We start from the raw sequence: 26629 nt of genomic DNA, 5'->3' as shown, positions 1-26629 counted from the left end.
TAAAGAAATTTTTTAATGTGTATCAAACTAAAAAAAATTACTACCTGAAAGTTTTCTGAGATGGATTATAAAATACAACTATAAATATATACATATTTATATATAAAAAAATCAAAATGGCGGAACGAAGATGGCGTATATACTGAATTTAAGTATAAAGTATTCTTAAATAGGAGCCAAGAAGATATACCAACTTAAATTTAGAGTTACGTTATTTCGGTGATTGGTTTGTAAACTTACTATTCGAGGGATTTTTGGGCCTGACTTTGGTCATTTAGTTAGTGAAATACTGATTCAAACTTAGAGAGCAAAAAAAGTAAATTTAAGCAATACAATAATAACTTACAGTTTACTCATGAACTACAAATGGATAATAAAATTAATTTTCTAGATATTACTTTAAATGTTATAAACAATAAATTAATAAATAACTGGTACCAAAAACCAACATCTTCAGGTAGACTTATCAATTACTTCTCAAATCATCGAATTCAACAAAAAATCAACATTGTATACAATCTCATTGATAGAGCGATTCTTCTTTCTCACCATTCGTTTCGTAAGGACAAGTTATCAAAAGTAGAAACAAATTTTGATAAATAACGATAACCTCCCTCTTTTTTATAAAAAATATATTAAAATCCGTTTAAATAAAAATTAGATTTCAAAATAAAGACTCGAATTCCAAAAGAACACGATCCCTGGTTTATAAACAAATTCCTAAAATTTGTTTACCGTTTAACAATTCTGATTTTGCTAAGTTGTCAAAAATTATTAAACCACATAATATTCATTCCATTCCGATTGTTAATAAAAATCTAAAATCTATAAAAAAAACTCGGTAAAGATAAAACCGAGAAGTGCGGCAAGAAACGAATGTTGTTTACAAATTTAATTGCAAGAGTTGCCCTGCAAATTATATTGGCCAAACAAAACGTTCATTGAACATAAAAATAATAAAAACGATAAATCTGTGGTTCGTGCACATCAACTAAATTTTGATCATGACTTCGATTGAAAGAATATCATTATACTTGATCGTGAAAAAAAAATTATAAAAAACGCTCTATTTCCGAAATGATTCATATTTTAAGTAACGATTCTACAATTAATAAGAAAGAAGATATTTGTTTTCTTAATAAAACGTGTATTTCCCTCTTATTAGAAAATTCAATTCATAATAGAATCGTGAAGGCCTTTTCCTCTATACACTATTTACCTATGAGTTCATTGACTTCCTTTTTTTAACACGTGTGGTATTCCTCCAAAATAAATTTTAATTCACACGGAAAAAAATTTTCTGGTAATTCTTTAACATCGATTTAGAGATTTTAGATGTTCCTAAATCTGTTAATTCTACAGATATTTTCTGTAAGGATTTAACGCATGCGCGAAAACAATGCAGTGATTCGACTAAGGCTGAGTACGATTGAGTGCGAGAGGTTAAGGCGAATTTAGTCTTTTTATTATTATCATAGTGTCGGCAAGAAAGTTTAATTAAAAAGGAAACGTCTTAAGTATATAAACATTATAGAAATAAATTATTACAAATTTTTTATTTTAAAATGAACTGTAGTGATTAAGTGAGAAAAGTCGTTTGTTTCAATTTCTCGACATAAGAAAAAGTGGATTTATGATAAGTTTTGAAAACTTGCTCCTCATTTTTTTTGTTAGAAAATTATTGAAGGATGAATTTATTTACATAGAAGTTATACTAATTTATACAATAATGTTCCGCGAATTTAATGTATTCGGAGGAGAATATAACCTATAAGAAATACTCTACCAAATATATATTATCCCCATATAGTATACATAATTTGGTTACTCAACAGTTTTTAAGAACTGTAGCTCAAACTTGTAGAATTAACAGATTTTAATGCCAATGATTCAACATATTTCTCTATTTGAAGAAACATCAGTAGATGGCGCAGAAGTTTCTGTAAATTCTACAGAAAATTTTTTTCCGTGCAGTTTTGACTTGATGCTCGCATCGAAATGACGAAAATTGTCGCGTATCTAATTTTTGTAGTGTTTTACTTTTTAATTTTTAACGATAATTTTAAAGATGGATTCTAACATTGACTATAGTTGCAATGTAATATTATTTTAAATATTCAGGTATTATTATTATTTAATGTTTTAATTTATGTGTTTAATTTTTTGTATTTATTGATTTGGTGTTTTGTTTTGTTTTGTTTTGTTTAATAAATTAGCCTGAAGAAGATGGTAAACCAAACCATCGAAACGTCGCAACTTGACAAAATAACATAAATCTGTTTTATGTGTTTTCTTTGCCTTCCATTGATCGACATTTACTTCTTATCAAAAAATTTAAGCAATAACATTGTGATTAATGAATTTAACAAAATAGTCAAGTTTAACATATTTCAAAACTAGATTTTTTTTAAAAAAAAATTTGATCTCAACAAGTCTCGAACGAAAATCAATTGAACTGATTCCTAATAATGATGTAAATCCATCATTCCTGTCAAATAAAATTCGATACAATCGTAAATAGAACGGAAAATGAAAAAAAAAAATGAAGATATACATCCCATCCCTATTTTGCACGCATTGCGATAGGCGGCAATTACGTGCAGCATTAATTAGACGCTTGATATACGAGTCTAGCGAGAGGGTAGGCATGGATCATTAGGCACATGTACACACATATATATATATATATATACGCAATAGAAAGATGCTGAACGTGTTCGCAAAACCATATACTCTTTACACTCGACCTCCTCCCACTCAATTTCATACATATACACACTGTGTGCCACCTCTTGTCTTCTTGTTCTATTCCTCGCGTATCTTGTATTCTTCTTCGTTCCGTCTCTCAGCCATCATCTTCTCTTCCATTTTTTTTTCTTTGTTTGTTTTGTTTTGCGCCAAGCACACGAGATTCGCGTTGGCCCGCGAGGCCGTATCGCGCGAGCTGTAAACAACTTGGCCGTGCCCTCGGAAACATCCCCATAAAGTACGTTTTATCTACCGTAAATCGATGCCGCGGCGTATTTCACCGTGGCAAGGTTATACAATGCGGCTCAATTAATGCCAAACCGTTGCCCTGATTTATTTCTTAACTCCAACGGAGTGCATCGTGATAATCGGGACGTTCGCAAAATGCGAAGAACACACGATGTATAAACACCATTGCCTATGTATATATATATATATATAGCGGATGCGTGAGTATAAGTTTACACGTAGCGCGAGACGAGTTAAGATGAGACAAGGATCCGGTAATATGTATACATATATATACATATGGGAAAAGGGTAGAGAATATATTTTTTATGCATCTTTTAAATTTTTTAACTTTGGTGGTAGATTTCCAAACGCTCGTAAAGTACTAAATGTTTAAGCGTAATTTTCTGTTAATGGTTATACACATATATATATATATATAATGTGAAGCCACTGTCAGCTTCTTCTTTTTGGTATAGACTTCATCACGACATCTTTACTACACACGTCTACACCATGTGTGTTACTTATTTCTTCCTGTCAATATAATATCTATTGTTATATTTAGTATATAGTTTCTCAGGTGAATTATCTGTAGAGAAATGCATTAAGAGTATATAGAGTAACAAGTTACTCACGTTTGAGTATAAGTTGATTCCCGAGTCGAAATTGTAAGGGGCTATATCCTTAATTAGAAGGCCTAAAAAAGCAGGTCTTTTTTGTGAATTTTTTTTTAAAGAGTAAACAAAATTCAGGCAAATAAAACTTATGATACATTTTTATACATATATTGTAAGAGTTAAAAAAAATTTTGATTCAACATGATTTAATGAATTTCTGAAAAGATAGCCACTCTTTTCTTAGAACAGCTTGATTTTTTACTATCTAATTGGCGAACAAGACGCAGCTTGGAATTCTTGACGAAATTAAAAAAACCAAAATTTTTTCTAATTTTCAGATGTGTAGTTTCTATATGAACCAAGAAAATCGTATAAAAATCATAATATTTTAGTTTAAGATTTTTTTTTTTCAAATTGCACTGAAAGAAATGCTTTGGGGGAAACTGACAAATAAATATGGCTGGGGTTTTGTTTTGAACTGGCGATAAAATTAGGTTATGTTACCCACTTTTCTGTTGACTTAAACATCTATATGTATGGAACGCCATTATGTATAGCTGAACTGCCTATATAATATATGTCAGTATCCAAATAGCTGTTTACCAATTCATTATGGGAAAACTAGAAATAATTCTAGCTGTACCGACGAATTATTTCTTTCAGTGTGGATTTTTTAAAAAAAAATCAATTTAACTTGCTGTAAAATTTGTTAAAATAGGTTCTTTTGGAACTTCTTTGGTTCAAATAGAAGAGAATATCATGCTGAAGAATTATAATTTGGTTCACTTTAATCGGTCAATGAGTTTTTTTTTAATCTTGACCGCCAATTGGATAGTAAAAAATCAAGGTGTTCTAAGAAAAGAGTGGCTTTCCTTTTCAGTAATTCATTAAATCATGTTAAATGAAATTTTTTTTAAACTCTTACAATATGTATACCCGAGGCGAAATTTGAATCCTCTTTAGCTTGCCTTAGAACCTAAATAGGCCCCTCCTTTGAATCCAATGGTGGAGAAAAGGGAAATTTGCGACTGGTTAAGGAAGCTAAAGAGGGTCTGTTTAACCCTATACTTTACTCCTAGAAAAGTAGGCCTTAAATTTTCTCAGGCTTTCTAATTCAGGATACCCCCTTAAACACTACTTTCAAACTGAATTTTAAGATTCTATTCAGAAGTAGTAAAGTAGGTTTTAAATACGAATTCGAGGTAAATCGTGAAGCTCTGGTTTTTTCTCTGTCTCTCTTTAACAGTCCGGACTTACTGCTTTGCCTGCCCCGAATTCGTAATCAGCGACCCCAAAAACCCCCCGAGTAACAACTTACAGGCCATTTCGATCGAGTTTAGAAAAAGTCGTCCGCCATATTAGATCCGCCATTTTGAATTTTCAAAAATGGACCTCGAATTTGTAATCGGCGACCCCGAAAACCCCCAAGTAACAAGTATCAGACCATTTGAAATACATTTGAATTTTGGACAATTTTTTTATACGCCTCCTGCACTGTGATCCCGATTCACGTTGCAACGCAAATTTCAAATGGGGATAACTCATCCAAAAAAAGATATTTTTTAAAGATCAAAATTGGAAAATGTTAATGAGGATATCAGCTTTCATATGCATATCATGAAAACCTCAGAAAAAATTTTGGTATTGTAATAAAAAATCAAAAAGTACCCTAAAAACGGCATTTTTTCAATTTTCAAGGTCAATTTTCTCGAAAACTTAGGGTGATAGAGCAATTCTGATTACGGTTTCGTGTTCAGCGGCAAAAAACCTATAAGAATAACCCTATGCGGTCTCAGAAATAAAAAAAAAATGAAAATCTGTTGCACAGTGTTATTAATGTTCATTTTAACAGAAAATGAGAAAATATTTGATTACTTATTTAAACAGATAAGTTTGAAAATATCCCGAAATGGTCGCGATATCCAGAGTCGCACCCAACTGAATTCCGTAATTTTTCTTCAATTTTTTCTTTCCGTGCAACCCGAGTCGAAATTTAGGACCTATTTTGACAACAGAGCTAGTGAATAAAGTAGATTGAAAGTAGGATCTGGTAGATTTTATAAATTTAGAATAAAAAAATTAAAAGTAGGGTTAAAAGATTAAAAGTTATCTACTCTATAAATCTTGGAAATCAAAATCGTCTTTTAGGTCAAAATGGATGCTAAATAGGTCCTATATAGGTATTAATATCATTAAAGTAGGTTCTATACAGTAGCTCTGTTGTTAAAAAAGATCCTAAATTTCGACTCTGGTTGCTAATAATTTTGCACTAATTCATATATATATAGGTAAATATTTTTGTGAAAACTGTATACTTTAACGTTCAATATATATATATATGTTTTCACGAACATCCCTTTCAAAGAAAACACGGATTAAAGTTGGAAAAAAGTAATAAATAAAGCACGATCCCACGCAGGCACCTCTCGATATCACGCTGTTACTGCACGCCTTGAAGGTGTTTTGTATCTGCGTCTATCGCTGAACAGCCCGAGCGTGAAATCGGACCAGCCGGCGCGATATCCGCATTTTCAGCGAAGACGTAATCCTCATCTGTGTTCTACTTCTAACAGCTTCAACATCAACGAATTATTCTCTCTTCTTTATTTTCCCATTTTCAATTTAACTATTATTATTTTTTGTTTTTGATTTATAATTTCATCAAAAATTCTAAATTATTTTACAAAAAGTATTTAAATAATTAGAATATAAGGTTCTAGAAAAATTGGGCTAAATAGGAATTAAGTGAAATGACAATTGGTGCCAAATGAAAATTAGATTCATTAAAGATTATAGATCACATAAGAATTAAATCAGATGAAGATTATAGGGGAAATAAAAAATATGTCATGTAAAGATTAGGATAAATAAGAATTAGGAAAGATTAAATAAGGACAAATAATATAGCAATGGTAATTAAAAATTTGGCCACACAAATCTTAGGTGCGGTACAAATTAGGATGAATAAGAATTATGTTAAACAGAAATTAAGAAACTTAAGAATCGGATTAAATAGAAATTAGATTACAGGAAAATGTGATCAAATAGGAATTCTATATTAAATAAAACAAAAAATTTATGAAATAATATAGAAAAAAAAACTTGAATTAAATTTAACATAAGAGAATTTTTCGAATTTTGATGCATCTCTATAGTATTCTAGCTCACAGAAAGCATGTGCCATTGGCAATTTGAATGTTCGGTGGTCCTGGTAGAAACGCAGATAGCATTACGTGGTTTACGAGGGCCACGAGGGCGTGGGGACAAGGTAAAACGCACATGACGATAGAAAGCACGTAGAACCTCTGTGCAGAGACTCCAGCTGCGCTATGTGCATCGTTTGCAGTAAACGTGACGTCGCTCGTCATATGGAATGTTCACTATATAGAGATGCGCAAGACTTTTTCGTTTTTTTTTCTTTCCTTTCTTTCTTTCTTGTTATTTTTTTTTTTTATAAACTTCACTCACAACGAATACTGCTTTCGCACGTAGCACACGCTACCATATATTCCATAATCTCAGAGCACGCGACTCGATAAAATCAAAATGCCATGTTTCCGCAAACAGAAAGTGCAGTAAATTTTTTTCATACCAATTCCAAATTAATTCCATATTTCACCCGCGTGACTGACTTCACATGCGTGCCTCACCAAGTTAATTTGCTTCAACTTCTCTAACTTTAAGCTTTGTGCGCATTTTTTTTTATTATTATTAGGTACTAGTTGTAATTTAAAGCTTACAGATAATTTGTTTAGGGAAAAAATATTCATGTTCGTAATTTTATTTGCGAATTTGAAAAAGAGTGGTGACGATTCTATACAAAAGATTTCTATACTATCTAAATCTGAATTAGTAGTTTTCTACTAAAATGAAAGAGTGCGTATTCGTTTACCAATTGAATTAGTAACAGTTTTGACTAATTTTTAGTAAGAAACTACTAATTGCCAGTAGGAAACTACTAATTCATTAGTAAGTCATATTTTTCACTATTTCAAATTAGTAGTCCGATTTACTCCATGAATTAGTAATTTTCTACTAGCAATTAGTAGTTTTTTACTAAAAATTAGTAAAAACTGTTACTTATTCAATTTGGTAAACGAATACGCACTCTTTCATTAGTAGATAACTACTAATTCAGATTTAGAGAATACTATATTAACTCTACACGAGAAAACTCTATTACATTTAGACAAATGGTATTAATTCTACACAAATAAACCCCTAGGAAAAAATAAGTCTAGACGTTACAATTAGATAAAATTTAATATTTTGTTGTCATACTTACACTAAAAAATGGGTTTGTTATTGACAACCAAACGTTTGGTTAATATTTAAGCAACCAAAATTTTTTTTGTTGAATCAACAAAATTTTAATTGTGTCTCAATCAAAATTTGTTTTTACACAACAAAAATTAGAAAAAAAAGAATTTTTGTTGTCCTAACTAAAGTTTGATTGGGACAACCAAAATTTTGTTGATTCAATAAAAAAAAATTTGGTTGCTTAAATACCAACCAAACGTTTGGTTGTCAATACCAAACCCTTTTTTCAGTGTACTTTTAAATCTTTAAATTAATTTTCAACATCGACTGTTTTCATTAACCCCAAATAACGCTAAATTTGATTTAAATTTTCAACAATAGTAATGAATTTTTAATAATATGGTATTGAATTTTCAATTTCTGCTCTGATTTTTCAATTTAACGATATCTATATTTTCAATTATAAATTCATGAAATTTCAATTCAAGTTCTTGAATTTTCAATGTATCCTGAATTATATTAAAAATCAATAACACTAATTATTGCAAAGTTGTTTAATTTTCAATTTTTTTTTCAACAGGGAAAAAAATAAATATCAAATTTTATAAAACTTACTTGCAAAGATTCCCCGGAAAGTGCCCCCTGGAGGTTATATCAGAATTCCACCGGAACTTCCAACGTAATTCCGTCGGAATTCCATCGTAGTTCCAAATAATTTCCGATGGGATTCCGACGGAGTTCCGACGGAATTAGGACTCTAAAATCTTTGAAAAAATTAATCGGAATTCCGTCGGAATCCAATCGGAAATTCTTTGGAACGCCGATGGAATTCCAACGGAATTAGGACTCTAAAAATTTTGAAAAAATTAATCGGAATTCCGTCGGAATCCCATCGGAAATTATTTGGAACTACGATGGAATTCCGACGGAATTACGTTGGAAGTTCCGGCGGAATTCTGATAGAACCTCCAGTGGGCACTTTCCGGGGAAGTATTTTCAAGTCATGAAAAATATAAGCTTAAAAAAAATAATTTTCATAAAAGAAATTCTAAACTTTAGAATAACTTTTATAAAATTATATACACTGAGAAAAATGTTTAGTCAGTGCAACCAAAATTTAGTTGGGCCAACAAAAAAATTTGGTTAGACTAACAAAACAAATTTTGTTTGTATTTAAGCAACCAAATTATTTGTTTGAGTCAACAAAAAAAATTTGGTTGAGTGTTTTTTGTTGGCATAACAAAAATGTTTGGTTAGCTTAACCAAATTTTTTAGTTAGAAAATATTGGGTCAATTGTGACATAAAGAAAAAATGGCGCTAAACATAATTCAAGTTCAAAGAAAAAACTTTTATTAGAAAAATAATTGATATGTTATTATTTCATTTTCATTTCATTTCATTTATTAAGTTAACGGGACATGCCCTTTCGTACAGTAGTACTTATTATAATATAGATACAAACTTGTATATAAAAAATATAAATATAATTATAACTAGGTTGGTGCATTTTAATTATTATTTAGTATTAATCTACATAGTGCCGAGGTGAATCTTGTTAAATTATTGTCAAATAGGTCTATTTCGTTAGAAATTGAATTAGCTTCTCTACTAAGTCTATCAATTAAAGCATTGTTCCCATAGTATTATTATTATTATTTACAAAGAAATATATATCTCTAACCTTTTTTCTGCAATCAATAGTACTATTGATGAGAAAAATCTTTTGGAAACACACGCGATTTTAAAATTTTCGAACACTCCCGAAACCACGTGTTTAAAATTAAGAAACAAAATTCGCTTTTTTCTAAAAATGTAAGCGATCGCGATTTTAAGAATTTCAAACACTCCCGTAATAAAAACTTTTACTAAAATGACAAGAAAAATAAAAAAAAAATTTCAAACTAAAATTTTTTCGTTTGTGAGTTTAAAAAAAATTAGAGTACTCCCGAAACTATTCACATTAAATATCAAAATATGAAATAAAAATGACGATAAAGTAAATAATTATAATATTTAACACAGACTTTGTTTCAAAATTACAAAATATTGACACTAACTTTAACCACGTCTAAACATGTCAATACACGAATTGCAAATGATTTAATTATTATTATCCTTGGGGTTTCTTTTGTATACTTCAATGTAAACATATACCGTAAAGGCAGAAATATAATTCCATAATCACTTCCACGTATTTAAATTAAAATATTTTGAAATTACATAATTTTAACCTTTATTAGAACCATAATAATGTGCCGTATTTATTTACAAATTTACAAAGAATTTAACATTATAAAATGTAAAGTTTAAAACAAAAATTTCCTGTTTTCTAAAGATTGAAAATTTATTATTTCACATACACTGAGAAAAATGTTTAGTCACAAAAATTTTGTTGTTATTTAAACAACCAAACTACATGTCTGAGTGAACCAAAAAATTTGGTTGAGTGTTTTTGGTTATTATAACAAAAATGTTTGGTTAGCTCAAACAAATTTTTTTTTGTTAAGTCAACAAAAATGTTTGGTTGATCAAACCAACAGTTTTTTTTTGTAAAATTAAAAATTTTATTCTACCTTATTTCTTTTCATTTTATCTTTTTTATTTTTTTTTTATTATTTATTTATTATCAATTTAACGTTTTATTTATATTTATCCAATTGAAATAGTTTTTGGACTTTGAAAAATGTCATCTCCGCCTGGGATCGAACATCTGTTTTTAAATTGCGAGTCGGGAGCTCTGACCACTGGACTACCACCATCTTTATGAGAGATTTAAATTAATTGTTCTAAGGTACGAGAGCGAATTAAATTATTTGGTTGTAACCAAATTTTGGTTAAGACAACAAACGAAGATTTGAGTTTTTAGACCAAACTATTTTGTTGTGCTAACCAAATTATTTTGTTGTCGTAACCAAATTTTGGTTGGAATTTAAAAATGTTCAACCAAATAATTTTGTTGGCCTAACCAAATGTTTGGTTGAGATAACTCTACGACTTTGTTTCAGCCAACCAAAATTTGGTTATACAAGAACCAAAATTGACTAACCAAATAATTTTGTTGCAAACACAAAATCTGTTTGTTTTTCAGTGTAATACAAGATTAAATTTTTTAGTATCATTTAGTAATGAATCGAATATATGTTTTACCAAATTTTAATATAAGTATTGTAAATTTCATAAAAGTTATTTAAAAATGTAGTACAATTCTTATATGAAAATTTTGCTTCTTACCACATTTTCCATGACTTGCAAATACTTTTACAAAATTTGAAAATAATTTTATAAAATTTGAAATCGTTAAAAAAATAATTTAGAAAAAACAATTAAGTAAATATTTACTTATTGTTATTGGTTCGAAAAAAATCAAATTACATATAATTATTCACACAATCGATGTGACAGATCTACTGAAATAAAAGCCTATATATAGGTATAGCTAATAGCTATAGAGGAGTCAATGAACTGAAAAGTAAATAGCAAATATAGCTGCATCAATTTTTTAAAAGAAATTTATAATCTCAAATTGGAACATATTTATTTTTAAAGGAAAATAAATTTTATTAGATATTTAAAAAATATCTTTATTTTTTATTATAATTTTTTATGGCCATTAATTTTTATATATGTAATATTTCAGAAAAAGGGCGTTTATTATAATTGGATTTATGATAGAGGATAATAGTATTATCCGCAGTCGCAAACTCATGATTAAATTCAGATTGATGTACTCCCATACAAATGATTTAACAGTAGTTTTGTTCTTATTATTTTTATGTTCATTAATGCGTTTTTTTTTTTAAATGAACATTTGAATTTGCTTTATATATAAATTAGAGAAAAATTGAAATTACATTTTGAGACAATATTTATATTATCTTTCTCTTTTTCAAATGGATCAAACTCTTTAGGGATTTTTTTTATAGTAAAATTTAAAACTACACTCAGAAAAAATATTTTTTTGATTCAAAGAAATCAATTTCTTTGATATAAAGAAAATTTATTTATTTCAAAAAAAATAATCTTTGATTCAAAAAAATTTATCTTCGTTTTAAAGAAATTTTTTATTTAATTCAAATAAATGTTTATTTGACCCTCTATATCAATGTTAGAATTATTTTTGATTTAATGCACAAATTTTTTTGATTCAAAAAAAATTTCTTCGAATCAAAAGAAATTTTTATTGAAACTAAGAAGCTTTTTTTGGTTTCAAAGAAAATTTTATTTTCAATGAAAGAAGAAGACAAGTCAAAGAAATTGGTTTCTTTAAATTAAAGAAATCTCTTCTCTGGGTGTATTTAAACGATTTTTAATATAGTTATTTATAATTTCAGCAGAATAATCGTTATGAATTTTAGTGTAAAGCTCGTCAGTTCCAATGAAACAAGATTCATAGCTCTAAAATAAATTGCAACATACCTTGAATTTATTTTTTCTGTTGTTTTTTTCAGTTTTCTTACCTGTAACAAAAATATCTTCTATTATATTAAGTTAACAAATTTCGAAAAACGACACCGACCCCGTGACCTCGACACCGTCCTTGAAAAATCTATTTTCAATTATTTTCAAATAAATCAAAATACTTTGCATATATGCTTTTAGAAAATCTTACAAACTATTTTTATGTAACATCTTTTTTCAATTTTAACCCGAAAAAGGGTTATTTTGCAATTTTTTAAGAATTTTTTGATTTTTTCAATTTTTTATTATTATTTTTTATTATTTATTGTTGTTTTTTCAATTTTTAGTTAGTAACCTATAATATTGTGTCTAATTTTAAATGTCATTAAAATCAAAGGTTTTTAACTTAATAATTTTAACATTTCTTAATTTCAAACGAAACATCTTCTATTATATTAAGTTAACAAATTTCGAAAAACGACACCGACCCCGTGACCTCAACACCGTCCTTGAAAAATCTATTTTCAATTATTTTCAAATAAATCAAAATACTTTGCATATATGCTTGTTAAAAATTAATATTACAAAAAAAATACTAATCAAAATCTATCAAAGGTGAAAAAAGCTTCACCATGACGCAAAACTAATACTAATTTTTTAAAAAAATATATGAACGATTTTCAATCTGTTTCGTATTCACAACATTTATACTTGCTATATATTAATACTATATATTAATACACTTTAATTAACAGATAGTATTAATAATAATTACTGAATTTATTGTAAAATATGTGAAGGCTTCACCATGACGATTTGGTTCTCTAATTTGCATTTAAAAAAAGAAATTCAAATGTTACTTTAAATCGCAGTTCATTTTTTATTAAAAATAAAAAAAAATGTAAATTCAAAAAATATTTATCTATAGATTAAACGGTTTTTAAAAATTCTTATAAAATTTTCAACAACATTCAAAGCAGTAACAAAATTTCATTAAAAAAAAAAAAAAAAAAAAAGAGAAAAAAATTGACATTTAAAAAAATTTCAGCATATTACGAAGAAAAGGGTTGTAGTAGTTACGACAATGAAGGAAGGAAAATAGATGAGATGAGAGAGTGAGATGGAAGGGATGAGAGTATACTAGGGTAGCGATAACCCTGCATCCTAGTGCAAAGATAACCTGACTTGACCCGCCGCGCTGGGGTCCTTCTTGCTGAATAATTACGGGTAAGGCACGGAGAGGCAGCGGGAGGCCTGAACTTAGTGGCTCTTGGCGATGGTATCGACCTGCAAAGTCTAAGCCTCCTGTTGCTCCCCTCACCGTCCCTCTACCCACTTACCGCTCGACAATCCCTCCCCCTCCCACTCTGTCTCTTTCCTATATATATATATATATATATATCCCTTTAACTTTTCATGCTGCAAAACATCCCACCACGTCCCACTTTGTTAAGTTCGAGGAGGGTTGCTCGGTGACTGGCACGAGTTCTGGGACCGTGTGGGCCCCAGATCGACCCCCTCCCTCCACCCAACTTCAAGGATCTTACTCGCAAGTCACGAGTGCACGCACTCTTTTACCGATAGATCCTGCTTTTTCCCTTCCAGGGGCACCTGCACTATCATTTCTATTGCACGACTTTCAATTTTTATTTTTAATAATTCCTCTCCGAATTGTTACTTTGTATTAACGTATATCTAAGAAGAAGGTTTAAAAAAGCACATTTTATGTTTTTTTTTTTTTACAGAAACAAATTATTTTATTCCAACTTTTAAGCAGATAAAAGTGCAATATTTAAAAAATATTTGTAACGCGCTCTGAGAAAGGGACCTAAGAAGCAAAAAAATTGTAGGATATGTTTTGAAATTTTTAAGCAAAAGTAAATAAAGATTATCAACTCTCAATACAAATTTTAATTTTAGATAATTACTTTGATCGATTTTAATAATAATAGTGACCCAGGTGTTTTTGGCATCGCTGATCACGAATTTGATGTTAGTTTTTCAAAAAAATCAAAATCGAATAACATATCAAATAAGGTAGACAATTTTGTAAAAATTAAATTCGATTAAAAATTGTTATTTAGGTCTTTTTGTTACTGTATATAAATTATACGTCAGTCTTTTTAAAAATTTTAAATGTCTTCTAAGAAAACTTTTTTAAGCGAATCCAATGAATTTTTCAAAATTCGTTCGTGATATTGGATCCGCCATTTTGAATTTTGAAAAACTGACATCGATTTCGTGATCAACGACCCCGAAAACCCCCGAGTAATCAGTTTCAAGCGAATTTAAGCGATTTTTAAAAATTTTGTCCGCCATATTGGATCCGCCATTTTGAATATTGAAAAACTGTCATCGATTTCGTGATCAGCGACCACAAAAACCCCCGAGTAACCAGATTCAAGCGAATTTAAGCGATTATTAAAAATGTTTGTCCGCCATATTGGATCCGCCATTTTGAATTTTGAAAAACTGACATCGATTTCGTGATCAGCGACCCCGAAAACCCCCAAGTAATCAGTTTCATTTAAGTTAATTGAAATCATTGCCCAAATTAACAATTTGTTTATATAATTTGTTTATAACAATTTACTAATGGGTCTATATCATCATTATACAATTCAGAGATCCAGAGGAGTAAATTTAAATACCTAACAATAAAAACTTTACATATTTTTTTGAAAATAAGAGTAATATGTAAAAAAGTACGTTTTTCTTTTATTTGTTTATATTAATATAATTATTTATGCAAATTGAAAATCAAAAATCGGGCTCGAGGGATCTCTTATATTAAAGATTATTTTTTAAAAAAAAATTCCAAAATCGGTTGCGATTTGTAGGCTCTGGACTGTTTTGAACCCTACTTTTTGATTTTAAACCACTGTGCGTTGCCTTTCGCTGACGCATATGCGCAAAACTAAAACTAGACAAGAGTGCACTTGATGCATATATGCGCAACTTATAAAAAATGATTAAAAAAATCTTAAGTATATTTCTCAAACTGGTTACTTGGGGGTTTTCGGGGTCGCTGATTCCAAATTTGACATCAGTTTTTCAAAATTTAAAATAACGTGTCCAATATGGCAATAATCGAATCCGCACATTTTTAAGAATTTCAATCCACCATATTGGATCCGCCATTTTGAATTTTTGAAAAACTGATGTCAGATTTGGAATCAGCGATTCCGAAATCTCCGAGTAACCACTTTCAATCGAATCCGCACATTTTTAATAATTTCAATCCGCCATTTTGAATTTTGAAAAACTGATGTCAGATTCGTAATTAGCAACCCTAAAAACCATAATGTACCAAGTTTCATGAAAATCCTTTAAAATCTTTTTCGACACACTTTTAGCCCAAACAGTGGAAATCTTGTCGACAGCCAAGGGGTTAAAAGTCAAAACAAACAAAGTATGTGTTTCCTTATTATTATTATTATTATTATTATTATTTTTATAAATTTAAATTCATAATTTTTATAATTATATTGAAATTGCAATTGCGGTAATTGGGGAATTTTTAGGGGGTCACTCATTTTGAATTTGAAGTCTGTTTTCAAAAATTCAAAATACAGGTAAAATTTTTCGAAAAGTAAATTTTTTCGAAGTATTTTTAAAATTGATGGATTTTTATGGAATTTCTTACTCGAGGATTTTAGAGGTTATTGATAACGAATCTTGAGGCAAATTTTCAAAATTTAAAATTGCGGAGCCAAGAAGGCGAAGTTTTTTTTAAATTGATATACTTATAAAAATTAGTATCGAAAAGTTTTTTCTATCGCTAATTACGAATCTAAAATCAGATTTTTAAAATACAAAATGCCGAATTTAATAGAGAGGAAAAATTAAAACAAAAATACCAGACTTAGAAAATTAGTTATATCTTCAAAAAGAAATTATTTTTTTTTATATCGCTAATCTAAAAATATAGAGAGAAACTTTTCTTGATATAAATTCAACGTATATACGATTTAAATATTATAAATACCTAAACTTTATTGTATTCAATGAAATGTGAAGGCACTTGTCAATGAAATGGAAAATATTTCATTATTAATTTCACTGCAAAACAGAAGCAAAAATAAAGCAGTCAAAATGTTTAACTTATTAAACAATTATTTTACCGATAAAAAAAAAGTATGAGAATTATAACACAGACCAGAAATAATAAAAAGAAATCGACAATTTTAATGAAAATTGACACTTATTTAGCGATGATTAATTGATAGTTTCCTTAGTTGACGAATAATTAAATTATCCATATTAAACAATTTTTCTTTGACACTAGCATTTCATATATATCGTTCTATTGAAAATTCATGAATAATTAAAGATTTAATGTATCAGCCGGAGTTAATATAAACTAGAAATTATTGTCAATAATATGTTTTTAAAACGTTACAACTCGATTTTTACAATATATAGATAAACTAAATTCTTTGTAAAATATATATATCTAAAAGCGTGATTTTAAATTATATATTTTTTTAGTAAAAACTTTTCATATAATTTATATTATCTTATTATAGAAGTTTGATTTGTCCTCGTAATTTAAATGTCAGTCTCGACTCTTTAAATGGTATAATTTTTTATGATCGCACTTAGATATTTTTAAATTCTCGATAATTCCACTCAACCGAGAGAATAATGTCAAGCGTGAAATAATTACGTTAATATAATTTCGTTTCAAATTTAGTCACCAATATAAACAAAGCTTAATTAAAGGATGGAATTTTAAAAATCCAGTGAATAAATCAAATTGTGAAAATAAAAAAAAAAAAAATTGAATTAAGTTAGATTGAGCCAATTGAGTATCAAATTGCAATGGATTCTTATTTACTTTTTTTGGTATAAAAAAAATTTAAGCAATTTGGAACAGGAAAAAATATATTTATTTTAACGTTTTGAAAAAACGGTTTCCTTATCAGCATTTAATTAATTTATGATAATAATAAAAAATTTTAATTGTTCGTCCCTGGTTTTAAAAATTATAAAATTTACTTGAAAAAAAATAAGAATTACCTAATTGAAATTTGATACTCAATTGACTCAACCTATAATTTAATTAATTAAATATTATTTATATTGGCAGATATAAAATAGCAGATTTTTTTTAAATTGTTCGGATTTCCTTGAAACTTGGGGGTTTTTCGGATCCCTGAATATACGAATCTGTTGTCAGATTTTAAAAATCCAAAATGCCAGGTCATCAGTTTAATTTGAAACTTGTTAAATATTTTAAGAGTCATATTGGATCCGCCATTTTGAATTTTTAAAATCTGACTTCAGATTCGTATTCAGCGACCCCAAAAACCCTCCGAGTACCAAGTTTCAAAGAGATTTCGTTCATTTTAAACATTTTTGTCAGACATATTGGATCCGCCATTTTGAATTTTTTAAATCTGACTTCAGATTCGTATTCAGCAACCCTTAAAATCCCCGAGTAACAAGTTCCAAGAAAAACCGAAGAATTTTTTTTTAAATCCGCAATTTTAGATTCACCATATTGGATCCGCAATTTTTAATTTTTTATATATTTAACCTGGACTATTAAAAGGGACCTTACGAAGCGCCATTCAATAAAAAATCGATTTGTTCGGTCGTAACGTACCTTTCAACTATTCAGGTCACATATATTCAATTTTTATACAACCAGAGTCACCGAATCCAAAAATCAACTGTCAGAATAAACGAAAATTAAGTTTGAGCAATTTTAACATGAGAAATAAAGAAAGAAAAACTATGCAACTACAAAAGTAACGTTAACCCTTTAAGGACCAAATGTACAAAAATTTTACATAAGTTTGGCAATATTTTAAACCAACTAAATGCATTAAGAAAAAATTCGCAATATACGTTTCTTATGGTCCAGGAACCGCTCTTTCAAGTGGTGCATCTAAAAAAACCGTAAATTTAAAATTAAACAAATTACAGATAATTATTTATAAAAAAATATGAATTTTCAAGGTTTTTTTTTTACTTAAGAATTTTTTTGGGGAATGTACCATTTTAAAATATCTTCCCGAGGTACAAATATGGCGTCAAAAATATTTAACTTTTGACATGGTGGCATAGATTTAAAAAAAAACTAAATGTCTAAATAATATTGTTAATTAAAGTTGAGATTTTAATAACAAATACGCAGCTATTGTCAAATAATTTTAAAACTCATCGGATCCACTCGAAAATCGATACTCGGAGGTTTTCGGGGTCGCTGATTACGAATCTGAAGTCGATTTTTAAAAATTCAAAATGGCGGATCCAATATGGCGGACGAAAAATTAAAAATTCATCGGATTCACTCGAAAAGAGTCACTCAGGGGTTTTCGGGGTCGCTGACATTTTGAATTTTTAAAAATCGACTTCAGATTCGTAATCAGCGACCCCGAAAACCTACGAGTAACGATTTTCGAGTGGATCCGATGAGTTTTAAAATTATTTGACAATAGCTGCGTATTTGTTATTAAAATCTCAACTTTAATTAACAATATTATTTAGACATTTAGTTTTTTTTTTAAATCTATGCCACCATGTCAAAAGTTAAATATTTTTGACGCCATATTTGTACCTCGGGAAGATATTTTAAAATGGCACATTCCCCAAAAAAATTCTTAAGTAAAAAAAAAACCTTGAAAATTCATATTTTTTTATAAATAATTATCTGTAGTTTGTTTAATTTTAAATTTACGGTTTTTTTAGATGCACCACTTGAAAGAGCAGTTCCTGGACCATAAAAAACGTATATTGCAAATTTTTTCTTAATGCATTTAGATGGTTTAAAAAATTACCAAACTTTAGGCAAAATTTTTGTACATTTGGTCCCTAAAGGGTTAAAATGTAAGATGCGAAGGGAGAGGAGTTAATTATTGTGAAGTGCGATATTTCTGTTGCTGCAGTATATATAAGCTACTGCCGCGGTCGGTATTTCCATTTCCACGATTGAACGTGTGCGGTGCTAGGAATCGTCGCAGCCAGCGACGGCGACGACAGATGGAGATCCGTGATTCCACATGCGGAACCAGGTTGCAGGGGGGTCGCCGCGTGTTAGGGACGCGCCGCGTGTCAATTAAGTGGCTCTGACCGGTGAGATACGGGGTCTCCTTTCCATACGGATATGCATTCAGTTGGCTGCTCGCTCACTAACTCACTCTCTGTTTGCCTATCTCTCGCGTGTGTGTATATATATATATACTGTATGGAACATTAATGGCAGTAAACCCTTCCAAGGTTTACTCCGTAAAGATACTAACCAACATGACCTTCAATTCTTTTTCTTTAAATGTGATGGTGGCTTCATTAACTTTCGACATTGATACTATCCGCAAAACATATTCGACAAGACAAAAATTAAATTATTGTTCTTCCTATTTATATTTTGAAATATAAATCTAGACACAATTTTATTTTATTTATTATAAATTAATCACTTTCGTGTTTGGAAAGTGTATAATGAAAACAGGTTAATGATAAAGCCATACAAGACAGATTTTACAGGAAGCTGACAACTATATATATATATATATGCAGTAGTATATATATGTTGTATGGGAAAAGTTCTGAGATTTTCTATGACGACAAAATCCATTTCATCAAATGACATCAACAGTTTCCATGAGAGTTAGACTTGAGGTGATAAGGGAACTATGGCATGAAAGAGTGAATAGGCCACAAATCGAAAGCAGTATTTACACTAAAGGTTGGAAGATAATATAGCTGTATACGGGGTTATATACACATACACTCGAGAGAACATATAATACCTGGCAGGAGTCGCTAGTGTAATACACCGCAAGTATCACGAGGAGAAAATGAAGGGGGATGAAGTGATGAGAAACTAAGCATGTTACCTCTATGCGATAGTTTACACTATGTAGTAAATTTCAATCTCTTCTTGTATATAAGTAGACATTCTTATCTTCATGATATTCTTTACCTTTAAGAACCGTTAAGTTAACTTCTTTTAAGTACACATCTTTTATGACCAAGAAATAGAATTAGTCTACTTTTTTTATCAGACTCTTTCTTTTTTTATCCATAAAAAAGATTAGGCAAAAAAATAATCGAATTGAAAACAATATTTTGTATACGCTAATGAGGTATGTAAGGAAGAAAATGGTATATAAAGATCGTGAAGAAATCTTCAACATCAGTGGAATCGTCGGGTCATTTTGTTGAAAAAATAACTAAAAGAGAGGTTATCCCCGGTCTGTCCCGATTTATGGCGGTAGAATCTACACCACGAAGATCGTGCCGTGATGATGCGGTAGATGAGTAGAGAGAAAGAGAGAGAGGGGTCTTCACGTGGCCATACTCCTTCGGGATGAGGCAACTGGACTGTGTCCAATCCTTGGAAGGAAGTAACGACGCAAGAGCGTTGTGTATTGGTAAGAACGCGTTGTATAAGGTACATACAACGATTTATATATATACATATAGCAGTAGGAAAGTAAACTTCTATACGGTGGTCTTTTAAGATGTGTACGAGAAGAGTCAGGCTGCCAAGCGAGAAGGTAGACAAGCCTACCTTGGGAGAAGAAGCTACAGCTAAAGAAAGAAGAGAAGGGAAGGGGGGATAGTTTGCTCTGGATTCCAAGCGTGACCTCCGCGCTGACCCGGCAAGAACATCTCCACGCATCTCTCTGCCCTCCGCAATTATATCCCCACCCCCCCATTCCTCGGTCGATCGGTACCTCTAGTATCATATATACCTTTACCTACGGACAACGTACGTAAGCATTTACGTACCATCCGAAGCACTTTACTTCGTCCCTACTAGGCATTATCCAACGCAACCAACATCCGCGTACGTATTGAGATCAGGATCAGATTAAACGGACGTATATAAAGTCTCTCAGCATAAGACTTCTCAAGGATCTAAATCCTTGTTCCCACTCTTTAAATCAATTGAAATTTCTTGTCTTTATTATAATAAAAATCACAAAATGTTGAAATCTCACGTTTTTGTGAATTTGAGTAAAAATATGACCAAAAGTTGTCACTTATCCCTTTCCTATACACAATCATTTATATCTATGCATTTCTAAATGTAATAAAGTATCTAAGAGTCGACAGTTGTCCGTTTTGTATAGTCACCACTTTTCTTTATAACCGAATTGACAAATTTTTTCTGTGCGCATTGCTTTTGAAAATTGACAGAATTTTCGGTGCACATTGCTTTTGAAAATTGATAGAATTTTCGGTGCGCATTGCTTTTGAAAATTGATAGAATTTCCGGTGCGCATTGCTTTTGAAAATTGACCGAATTTTCGGTGCGCATTGCTTTTGAAAATTGACCGAATTTTCGGTGCGCATTGCTTTTGAAAATTGACCGAATTTTCGGTGCGCATTGCTTTTGAAAATTGAAAATTTTTAAAAAGTTAAATGAAAATCGCCCAAAGTGGACTTACTTATTTTTTTTTATTAATGTTATATTATTCATCTTTAATATTAAACAACCTTTTTTGAAAACCGCTTCAATTCATATATCCCTCTTTCGTGTCCATAGTCATCTGAAACAAAAAAAAAATATATACATTAAAAATTATATCGTTTATAATTTGTATAAAGTTTACCAATATACTCTTAATGAAGTTACTAAAACGACGTAAGTTCCTTGATCATCTATTCATGTCTTTAATTATCACGAATGGAAAGGGTCAATTATATATTTCATTTCTAATTTATTTATTTAGAAATATCATTCATAATAATCCTTTAGAAAAAGTTTTTCAATTTTACAGCGCAAATAATAATTTATCTGCAAAACAAAATCAAAAAAAAACAAATAAACTTTTCATTGAATTAAAGATAAAATAAATCAATTTCTGCGCGAAGATTGTCACCGAGGAAATAATCGCAGAAGATCAGAGAGAGATTTTCATGGGAAGATCTGATGTTTGAATAGAACATTCAATCTAGTTCGAACCTTCAAGCGACGTGACCTCGCTACGCATATGTCCGCACTGTCTACTCTCTATCGTTTCGAAGGACCCTCCTGTTGTGGTGGATTCGACATCACGTTGGAAGCATAGGACTTTAATTGACTGTAATTTGCGTGGCGGAACATGCCACGACGCCAAAGACTGTAAACAACTCTTGGTGGTATCCTTAGTCAGCGTAAGGTCACCAACCTCATCCGCAATCGCAATGGGAAGGAAACAAGTAGAGAGGGAGAGAAGGTAACCTTAACCCTGAGATTGCCTGCTTTAATTTCTTCTCTCTGAAGTCTTCTGTGTCCTTCAATTCGTTTTTGATACGCACACATATATTATTTCTAATTTCGTTAAAAAATATTTTTTTTTTTGAAAATCAACTTGAAATAGATACATTTCCCAAGAAATGGTAAAAGAAATAATGTTTCAGTCAAATTTGAATGTAACTCAAATCCTAAAAAAAGTTTTTGAACAAAGAATATAAAATTAGAATTTTTATAAAAATGTTGTCAAATAGTAAAAAATTAATAATACATGTTTTTGTAATGAAACGCATAAAAGAGAAATATATTAAAATGACGTGAATTCGTCGATAGTTGATTCGTGAGCTTACGCGCGGATAAACTGGAAGTAGCTCAGTAGTTTGTTATACCAGAAGCTGGGTAAACGATGAAAAACAGAAGTCGAGAGCCTTTTAAAAGGTCTATTAATGTCGGACGTATTTTTCTCCGAGGGCGTAATTACAGGTCTCTTTTAGTGATCCGAGTTTTTCATCGCGTTTCCACCACTTTTAAAAGATCTAACAGTATAATATCCGGACGGTAGTATTTGCAACTTCCATGCTTTTTGCTCCTTTTAAATAAACCGACAAAGTGGTCAGTAAGAACATTAAGATGTTCTTTTCTCATGATATAGTATATAAAATATCTTAAGAAATCATTAAGGGAATAATTTAAGCCATTTTTTTAATTTTATATAAAATACATGTAGTTAAAAAAGGGGTTAAAGTAAAATTATGCATATGGAAGATTGCACTTTTCATATGTTTAACTTTATTTTTTAATTAAATATAAAATAATTTTAAATTTTATACCACACACGTAATAATTTGTTCAATAAAAATTTTATATCAAACTTAGAGATTTTATCAGTAGAATTAGTTTGTCAACAAAATAAATTAGTCCTTATTTTTACTTCAGTTTTTTAATTTATAAAAAATAATTTTTTTTTCAGTAAACATTTTTTTTAATGATGGCTTCGAAAACACGCATAAATTTATTTTATGACTTTGCACTTTTCACCCCTTTTTTTTTGTGGTGGTTATTTTACGTACCAAGCCAAAATCGCTTATGGCTTGAAGACACGCAAAGAGGCAGAAAATCGTCTGTCTTCAGTCTACAATGCCAGACGGACAGGCGTGCTGCTCTCCTGTAAAAGCCTATAATGCATTTGCTGGCAATACTTGGGCGCGCAATGCCTGACGAACAGGTAGCGAGAATTTACGCAGCGCTCGTAAAACCGGTATGGATTGACACGTCTACGGCAGTAAATGTTTCAGCGCGTGCAATGCCGCTAACAATGCAAAGTGCATTCCCAACTATGCACGTCGGTTGGCAACGTTAGCTGTAACGCGAGATTCGCCACCCGCCGTTCAACTTGCAATCCCTCTCCCCCTCTCTCAAATGGGGTTGTTAGTTGCCACCCTTTTCCCTCAGTCTATGAGCCAGACGATCTCATGTTTTCGTTTCATCCCGCTCTAGCGCACCCTCTACAATCTTCTCTCTCTCTCTCTCTCTCGCTTCTATCTATCTCTATCTTTCTCCCTCTTTGTCTCTCCCTATAGCTCATTTCACTTCATCCATACCGCATACATGCACTTCTCTCACCAGCCCCGATTTATGACAGGTTATGCTGACCCGTGCGTCCGTCTATGGGACGCATAAACGTTCACGGTTTATTCGTTTCTAACGCCCTCGTACCGCAGATAACGAGCCGCTCCACCGTGACGACGAAGCTCGTCGATATTGCCGGATATCGAGTCTGTCTAGGTACTAAAATTAGAATTTGCAAAATGCTCTCTTTATTATCTTCACAACCGCACAGGGAGAAAAATACTTGATTCACATATATACATACATAAAAACGGTTTTCATTTAGTTCTGCGAATTGAATTTTTATAACATTAGACATATTTAATTTAAAAAAAAAAAAAACAAAAATTATGTATCGACAATGTTTAATTTAAAAACAAATTATTGTATTAGAAGAAAAAGAAAAAAAATGTATTTTAAAATACTTTGATGTATATGAATAACAAACAATTTTCTCCATTTAAGATGATTTAAAATTTATATTTTTTTTTTACTGACTGATAGTAAGGTATAAGTTATATGTTTTTCCTGCTTTACCACCTACGGTAAGGTAGATTCCTACATTCTCAACGGTCGGCAAATAGTGTCGGTTCCCTTCTTTGCCAGCAAATAGTTAGGTAGATTCCTACATTGCCAATAGGGGGCCATCCATAAACCATGTTACCTATTTCAGGGGGAGGGGGTCAAAAAGTCTATAAAAATGCATTTAACACAATGGTAACGAGAGGAGAAGGGTATAAAAAGGATTAAAAATTGGTGACACAGTTTCTGGATGGCCTCTAGTTAGTAAACAATAAGTTTTGTTTTTTTCTACTTTGCCGACTGATAGTAAGATAGATTTCTACTTTGCCGACTAATAGCAAGATAGATTCCTACTTTACCAATAGGTAAATAGCAAATTTTGTTTTTTCTACTTTGCCAACTGATAGTAAGTTAAATTCCTACTTTATCAGCAGTCGGTAAATCGTGATTTTTTTTTACAAACCTTTAGTTTATTTTAAAATAATTAAATATTTTGTAGTTCTTTTGTGCTCATTATTTACAAATAAAAAACTGCAAAGAAACAGCATTATTTTTTATTTATTGATTACTTTTTGAATATAACAGTTTGAAAGTAAATAGTAACTAATTTTTTTATATTTGTTAAGTTTGAAACTCATATGTTAAATAATATTTTTTTCCTATTTAACAGGTTAAAATTATTATTTATACATTCTTTCCGTTACTCTCTAAATCTGAATTAGTAAAAATGTTTACTAATTTAAATTAATGACTCACTTTTTGCTTCGGAATTAATAAAATTTTACTCATTATTAGTAACTTTTACTAACAATTAGTAAAATTTAACTAATTCTAAAGCAAAAAATGAGCCACTAATTTAAATTAGTAAATATTTTTACTAATTCAGATTTAGAGAGTAGACCTATTCGTAAAATACAATTTTGTACTAATTTTCAGCTCTCTCGATCAATATGACTGAATGGTAAGTGTATAACAAAAGTGGGAACGGACTTAAAAATGAAACCACATAAGGATTCCGTCTTCTATTACTTTGGGAACAAGACCCTAAAAAAGATAAAAAAATATATTGCAAATTTTATTTTCCTCATTTTGGGTTACTGACGTCACAACTCTAACGAAGATCATAAATTTTATGTAACTCGCAGCATAAATTTTTCAAAAATATCCATTTTCATAAACAAAATTTTCTTATTTTGAAATTTAATAAAATTTTATGAAATATTTCACTAAAATAAAAAAGAAATAAAAAAGCAGTGCAATCTAACAAAACAGATACATATTCCTGTTTTTAAATTCAAAAAGGTGGTTAATGTTAACATTATCAAAAACAAAAGACTGTATGATAAATTTCAAAACTAAAATATTAAAAAAAAAACAACAACATGCTATTATCAACAACAACAAAAAATGCCGTGAAATTTCTTTTATTTTACAAAAGCATTCTTGTTTACATAAAGGACAGTTTCATTGCCTGAAAAACTCCGAGACGTAGAAATGCAGTATATGGAAATTTCAAGCTGTGTATATGATTTTTGCATTCGGCACAAAATAATTGACAAAAAAAAGAAAGCGAAAAAAAAAGAAAACATAACGTACTTAGAACAATTTTTCCTCTAGAACACATTCATATATGGAGGTGGGAAAATTTTCCTACAATGTAAGGCAAAAAAAAAAAAAAAAAGTAGACTGGGTCGCTATGCTATACGATAATAACATACGGATAAGGGGGGAAAAAAAAGTCTGTACTCAGAGTCGTGGCTTCCAAAAAACTAAAGAGCTTTACACCCACGATTTGCAGGGCATTAGTTTTTTTTTCTCCTATTTTTCCCGAGAGTGGAAAAAAGAGAGAGTGAGAGAGAGAGAGAATTCGTCAAAGCTGCTATAGATATTTCATATGTGCTTGAAAAGAATGCGTGAGTTCTGTCGGCCAAGTTCTATGATGCCAGAGTTGAAAACCGACGAGATTTATCTCTTTTTTTATGAATGTGTGTGTGTGTCTCTCTAACACGAATATAAAACCCACCATTTTACACAGAAAATTACAAATCG

At 30.2% G+C, this 26629-nt stretch overlaps 1 long non-coding RNA gene across 2 annotated transcripts in view; it reads right to left on the bottom strand.

Annotated features, from left to right (window-relative positions):
• Nucleotides 1–26629, bottom strand: part of LOC127277786 (uncharacterized) — a 342439-nt gene that overhangs the window by 213695 nt on the left and 102115 nt on the right. For both annotated transcript variants that reach the window (XR_007842408.1, XR_007842407.1), the window contains exon 5: nt 21712–21764. This is a non-coding gene — a long non-coding RNA (uncharacterized LOC127277786). The remainder of the gene's footprint in view (nt 1–21711; nt 21765–26629) is intronic.

This window comes from Leptopilina boulardi, unplaced genomic scaffold (genome assembly GCF_019393585.1).
Source record: "Leptopilina boulardi isolate dan_hultmark-lab unplaced genomic scaffold, ZJU_Lbou_2.1 LbouV2_179, whole genome shotgun sequence".
Lineage (NCBI taxonomy): Eukaryota > Metazoa > Arthropoda > Insecta > Hymenoptera > Figitidae > Leptopilina > Leptopilina boulardi.
This window is presented reverse-complemented; position numbering and strand designations above follow the sequence as displayed.